The sequence below is a fragment of the Sitodiplosis mosellana genome, unplaced genomic scaffold, assembly GCF_009176505.1.
Source record: "Sitodiplosis mosellana isolate CC-2019 unplaced genomic scaffold, AAFC_SMos_1.0 Smas_scaffold_5, whole genome shotgun sequence".
Lineage (NCBI taxonomy): Eukaryota > Metazoa > Arthropoda > Insecta > Diptera > Cecidomyiidae > Sitodiplosis > Sitodiplosis mosellana.
This window is the reverse complement of record NW_022595248.1, coordinates 2997481-3004527: the sequence shown is the minus strand read 5'-3', so window position 1 is coordinate 3004527 and position 7047 is coordinate 2997481. Positions and strand designations below refer to the sequence as shown.

At 35.8% G+C, this 7047-nt stretch overlaps 1 protein-coding gene across 4 annotated transcripts in view; it reads left to right on the top strand.

Annotated features, from left to right (window-relative positions):
* The first annotated feature begins 3929 nt into the window (after positions 1-3929).
* Positions 3930-7047, top strand: part of LOC129566806 (ATP-binding cassette sub-family G member 1) — a 16792-nt gene continuing 13674 nt past the window's right edge. Inside the window, exon 1 of one of the 4 annotated variants that reach the window (XM_055443039.1) lies at positions 3930-5537. The gene's annotated coding sequence lies outside the window, so the exon portion shown is untranslated. Of the gene's footprint in view, positions 5832-6247; positions 6783-7047 lie in introns of those variants that run through there. The other 3 variants (XM_055443037.1, XM_055443038.1, XM_055443040.1) reach the window with 3 other exon arrangements.

Sequence of the window (7047 nt, the reverse complement as noted above, 5' to 3'; positions counted from 1 at the left end):
ACACAAATTTCGCATAGAACGAACACCCACAAGAATCTTCCCAGTTCGTGCACGACAGACATTAGCCCGACCATTTAATATTCAAAGCACATCACATTCAAATTACATGCAAACATTGCAAACACACGTACCCAAAACGCCACACACGTTCCAATGGTTTTGCCAATTTTAATGAATATCAATCACTCATACATTCCCCATAATATTCTCTCGTAGCCAATTATCGATTGTGTATTGGTGTGTCTACATCATGTTTATTAGTACGCGTTGCATACGTGAAATGTTTTCATAATTGGGTTTGGGTTGCGGTTCGTCTGTTCTGATAAAACTGTTTAAAAAAAACTGTATTAGAAAAGAATCAATGCCAAGATTTAGCGGATTTAGGACGACTAGCTAATATAAACGAAATAACAACCATGCCCTTTTTCAACTTTGAATCAAACAAAATGATTTTTTTTTCTTGCTTTTATGGCCTTCATTTCGTTGTTTTAATCTCTGTTTTTATTTTCGTTTTTTTTCTATCAACTTCAGGGTTTTTCAAGATTATTCAATTTTCTCTATGATTAATTTGGAATCGTATTTTGATAACATCTTCGTTTCAATTCTGTTAAACATATTATTTCTTTCAAATTTGTCATTTAAAATATTCCCATTGATCGACGTTTAAAGTGTCAAGCAAGCGTTAAATGGTTGAAATTAGCTGAAAATCACAGTAAACGCATCGCATGTGTTACACAGTATGTGTATCAGACAGTCTCATTCAGAGCATGTACCTTCATTCAAATTGTTATCGCCAGCAAATTTAAATCATTTATCGCGAATGTGTCAAATGCCATAAGTTCAATGCTCAGGACGGGTAAAGTTTAAATTTATTGTCTCCTTCTACTTCCGACTCGAACGCAATTCAAAACGATTTCAGTCCAACACATCAAAAAAAGAAAACAAAAATCTAGAAAAAATGATGAAAAAAAATTAAAAGAAAAAGAAGCAAACAAATATTGAATGATGCATGATTTACGCCTTAACTATCTATTAAGTTGGTTTGATCGAGGGTAGGCTCAGACTAGAACACTTGTTTTAAAGGTGATTTTCTCATTTGTAAATCCTCTAAATTCAATAAATTAATTGAAGTCAATTAGAGACATGCATTCATTTTTATTCCTTACTGCCGATCGGTCAATTGAGTAATGTTGTTGTTGTTGTTGTTAATGAGGCAACAAAGTAAATTTGCTTGAATGCAACAAAGTATGTTGAACGGACAGTGCCGCCATAAAACTTGTTCGAAAAAACTACAACGTCGATTCAATTAAGTTCGTTTACAACTGAATTGAACTGTGAATTTGGACCAGCGCCGTAGCCAGAAAAAAAAATTGGAGGGTGCAAAATCGAAATTTTTCTTTTGTTGCACCTTTGAAACCCGATTTTGCACCCGACTTTGCACCCGATTTTGTTGCACCTTTGAAATTTTTGGAGGGTGCAATGCACCCATTGCGCCGGCCTGGCTACGGCGCTGATTTGGACTGGCTCTCCGTTCAGTTCTTTCGAAATGCAACAGCAATGATATCTAAATAGGAAGTTTCTTATTATCATACCAACAAAAAGTAAATTGAATAATATTCGTTGTGCGGCTTAATGGTTTCGTTTACGGAAATCTGGAGGCATTGTTCCCAGTTGGTTGGGATGTTTGATCAAATTATTCATCAATATATTGCTTTGTTTGCCTCACTTCCCGATGCACGCGCTCTGATATCCGCATAATCAGCATTTTTGGTTGAAAGAATGAGATAGAGCGAGAAGATATAGAACCAATCACGTGACTCACCGCAATCAACGTGATCAAATATAATGGAACGAATGTTAATTGAAGACCACAGACCGGTTTATCTCCCAGAGCGACGCGCGCATACAGCATCTCAATTCCGCACATATCACCAAATAATGAATGATTAACGATAATGAACGCAAATACTGCTGCTGCCGGCCAATTTATGAATCATAATTAGAATCGATCTCAAATGATTGAAAATTCATTGTGAAAAATTGATCTGTTCCTGATTCTAACCACGTCATTGTTTGTAATGATACATTTATAAATCGATTAAAATAGCCGTAGCGTAATTTATTCGATGAATATATCATTGTCACACCCCACTTCTCATGTTTTATATGATCAACAATGTTGATTCAACATGTGCCATAGCATTTAAATTACCGCAGGTGAAAAAGATGATGAAAGTGTCGATTGCACACACACACAGAGGCACATACGCTTCGATCGCACATTTGCATTAAATATTGTTCAATTTATGTTGCATTCGACCGTTTCTTCTATCGTTGCAATCTCTCAGCACACGAATCCCGTGCCGATCAACAAATTGCAACGATCGATTAAAAATTATCTGTTGATTTATGCGCGAAAGCAAAGAAAACGCTTGCAGCCATTTTCAATTATGTTCTGTGCAAGGCACACTCTCCTGGAATTTGATTCGCGAGCACCGTACATACGCACGCCATATAATTTTCAAGCAATTTTGATTAACCGATTTCAATGAGTCGTACGATAAGTTGATCTCTCGTCCTTTTCTATGCAAAATTGCACAATTGCACATGCACGTAGAGAAGAATGAGAAAAAAGTGACTCGCGTGCGCACGACGGCCGAAACAATGACGAATAAATATTTATTCATCGTCAATTTGCATTTAATTGTGTTCAAAAAAGAATAGAATTTCATGCGATTGGCTTTTCCACTTGATCTTTTCGAGTGTTTCACTTGTTTTTGCATTGGTCTAGGTCCGACGAGAAACACATGCAGCTAATTTTCGATGATTTATCATCGAAATTCGACAACGGAATAAGTAAACATGACAAATGTTTGCACACGGAGACACATGATATTGTAGATATTTTGCCTTGATATTTGCGGTGAGTTTTGTCACACACTCCCAAATGCGGTGGTAATTATATTAGGTTGCCATTAGCATGTGTCGATCCGTCTACTGAGACCTTTTAATTGTCTTTACCAAATTGATAAAAACTAATTAATAGTCTAAACAACGACCACATTCTATGCACCATCGCATTCAATCGTTTTTTTTGTATTGTTTTTCTTAATTGCAATCGATTTACATTTGCCGATTGTCTTCCGCCTGTGGCGTGCTGCATCAAACTCATTTAATATGCGATTCGTTCTTTTGATTTATATGCACTTTGATTTATTGAACTGAAAATTCCATTGAAGCAAAAATGGTGTGGATTCAAAAGTATTCATCAATTTAAATTAAGTATTCGCAAGATTCGGATTTTTTTCTACATCATGAAACCTTTGGGAAAAAAAAGAACGTAATTATCATTGATTTACACCGCAAATAGTAATTAAACAACGCGGGCATTTTGACATTCTTAGCAACAAATATCGCAAAAAACATAATCTAGTCAAAATTCAGCGCTTATAAATGACTCTTTAGATTTTTGTTTTTTTTTTCTTGTACGAACAAAAAACAACATTGACTTTGAACAATCGTAATCGCTTTTTAAGTAAGAACTAAGAAATCTTTGATTACTATTCAAGTCAAAAGTCCGCAGTCTATTTACAAGATTGCGATTAAAATAATCTATCTGTCGACGCAATGATAGGAAACTCTCTTATTTCTTTAAAACTACCAAAGAGGGTGCCAACAGCTGTACATAGGAATGTCCATAAGAAAGCGCCCTCTTTGTCAAATATCTTGTTGTTGGTCAAGAAAAAGTGTGTATAGCTTACACCTGTTGTTGTGTCGCCTGTTTAGCGGTTGACCAATTTGTGAATGACACACAAAATATTATCACAATTAACATTCTCATATGAAACCGTACCGGTTTTTTGACGTTTTTTTTTTCCACCAGACAAACATAACAGAATATCATGAGTTGTTTCTTTTTTTCATTCAAGGTTGTTGCAGTTATAATAGGATGGATCGGTTTTTTTCTTCATACGGAAAGTCAGAAACGGCGAGTGCAGAGCCAATTTGTTGCACTTCTAGAAGTCGGTGGCTAACCTTGACATCACCATTTATCACTTCGGGTGGTCAATATAGTGTCTGAGATCAAACTCAGATTTTTTAGAGAAAAATCGGAGATATTCAAAATATATCCGAAGCCCACTCAGGTGCACGTTGAAGGTATGGGTCCGGAAATATTTTTTTCTTGTTTAACATGTCCCAACCGAACTGACAATGTCTGTGGAACGATGCAACATGTGGCGCAACTAGGTGATGGCCAAAGAAGTTTTATCAAAATACATACATAACCAACTTGACACTCGCAATGCATATTCGCTACATAGCTCAGTTAGCTTCATTGACTAGGTACGCCACCAGCGCAAACAAATGTCAAAGTATATGATTTATACACAACACATTGTCAGTTCGTCCTAACAATCGTGTTTTCGCCACTTCCCAATAAATAAAAAAATAAAATCGTTCCATCCTAATGTATAGAATCAGTTTCTGAGCTGAACTCTTTTTTGTCATTTGAGACAGTTCTATTTCTATTCGATCAGTAATCATATGGTATTCTAATAATGAGCAACTTTACGATAAAAACAGTTCGGAGTTGGTGTTTTTTTTCTATCGTTTTTTGACTTTATTCTCTCTTTTTTTCACTTAATCCATGACGTAAAAAGAGCCGCGCCGTTTCAAAGTTCAAGCAACCAAACGAGCGTCATTGTATGATTATATTCAGAACGCACGAACATAATTTCAAATAAAAAAAAACGCTGTACATCATTTCATAAAGTCTACAGTTTTTCTACGTTTTATTCCAGCCAACATCTTTCACATGTCTAGAGTAGTCGGTGTGTTGGTTTTCTCTCTTTTCTTTGTTGCGTCGTTGATTGATTGCAGTGTATTGGTGGGATATTTTTGGCTCTCTGTTCGCTTGTTCTATTGCTCTCACTCTGATGCACAGCGCAATAAATTTTGAAATAAAGACGAAAACACATTATATGATCTGATTGAAAGAACTGAAAGAACCAAAAATATAAAAATATGAAATTGAACAAACAAAAAAGAGTAGCAAGGACAAATGAAAAATTGAAAAAGATAGCAGAAAACAAAGGCAGATAACGAAAGAAAGAAGGAGAGATCATCTGCCTGCCGACAGAATATTCGATGTTTGGCATAATTGAGTGTTTATTTAGCCATATTCAATAAACTGTGTTCACTGAGTGTGAGCGGCTGTAATTCTCATCAAGTACGTCAACGAATCGGTGCGTTACGAAATTGTGCTGTTCCAAAATTAAAATCTTAGTGAAACGAATGAAATTGCTGACGAAAAATAGTGACGACTCTTCAGAGCAACATTTGTCAAATTGAGTTTTTTTTTTATAACTAGATGGTTTTTTCATAGAGACGCTTCGGTTGAGACAAACAGTCTCAGAAAACCTTCGATGTATTTTAGTTACTTTTGAATAATGTGGAGTCGGTGTGACTGAACGACAAAGTGCGCGTTACAAACGGAAACAATTCCATTGAGTGGAGAAAATAGAGAAATACGAGAGGTAAAAGCGATTAAGTAAAAAAACATTATTTATTATACTTGATGGTTGTTGTAGCCATGTGATTATGTTATGAAACGAAAACGGGAGTCGTGCGGGTCGACAAGCATTTTATTGGCGTATAAAATTCAGTACTTGAGACAATGATATAGTGTGTGATTTCACACTGTGAAACAGTGAACAAATAAACGGCAAAAAAAAACTCTTGTACAAAATATAGATAAGTGTAACAGGGTCATATCCGGCCGCTTTCTTCCATTCTGGATGCGCTCTGAATACAACGTAGACACCCTGTGTGTGAGTGTGCTCTGTAAATAGAACTCTTTCTTCGTTCATTCAAACAACGCTACGCCATTGTTGTTGTTGTTTTTATTTTCTCTCTTTCATGTGCTCCGCTTTTGTGAAATGCACATCGCCCGAGTTTCAAAACATTCGGCTCGTTGTTATTGTTGTGTATATAACGTCGGTCTATGTTTTTTTTTCTTTCAAAAAATTGTTCACCGACACAACGACGCGATGCCGCTACAAACACAGCTGTGTGTAGTGTACGTGCTCTCTCTCTTGCGTATATGTGAACGTGTGTGTCAGGAGAGTGCTGTACTTATGTTATTTTTTGTTGTTGTTCATTCACTCGTATATTGCCCAGAATATAAGCACATACACGGTGTATGTGTATGTGTATGTGATGTAGTAGTTCTATGTATTATTCGTTCGTTCGACAGACGGATTCAAGCGCGTACGGATCAGTGTTCGGCTGTTTGTGTCTTTAGCCAATTTTTCATAGCATATAATATTCTATTCATTTTAAAATGCTCATTGTTGATCGGTTGGTGCAGTCAGTAGGACGATGTTAAGCGTTTCGTTTCCAAAAAAAAGACAGTTTTTTTTCCATTCGCTTTCCACTAAAAGCATTTCCAACCAACAAGGATTTTAATTAATGCATTCGAATAATTACGATTTGGATTTTCCGTTGAACGAATTTAATTAAAAATCGGATTGCGTGAGTGGTGTGAAGTTATAATTTTCAATTAGCCAAAAACATTGTGAACAATTTCGATAAATTGTTTCTGATCGTCGTCGTTGCCGACGTCGTCGCGTTTCTGTTCGTTAATTTTAATTGTCTTGAACTAGTTTATTTTAATTGTCGTGAACGCGAGCTAATTTTTCGACTCATAGTCCAAACTATTTCCATCAATTTAAGTGTTCGTCCATTTTAATCAGTTTCATTGTCGTTTTTCTTTCCAAACAGTAAGTTTATTGAGCTACTTTCGGCTACTTTCTTAGAACCAAAAAAAAAGAAGAGAGAAATAAGTGTTTGATGCAAAATGAAGGAAAACCACCGACGATATTATCGTCATAAATGGCTTAATGTTATGTAGCTCGTTTGAATTACATTTCCTGAACGATATTTATTTCTATATGGTGACTGTCGAATAACTTGTGTATTGTTTTCCACATATTGAAATAATTGAATGTCCGAGAATGAAAACGCAACTTCTATTCACAACACATA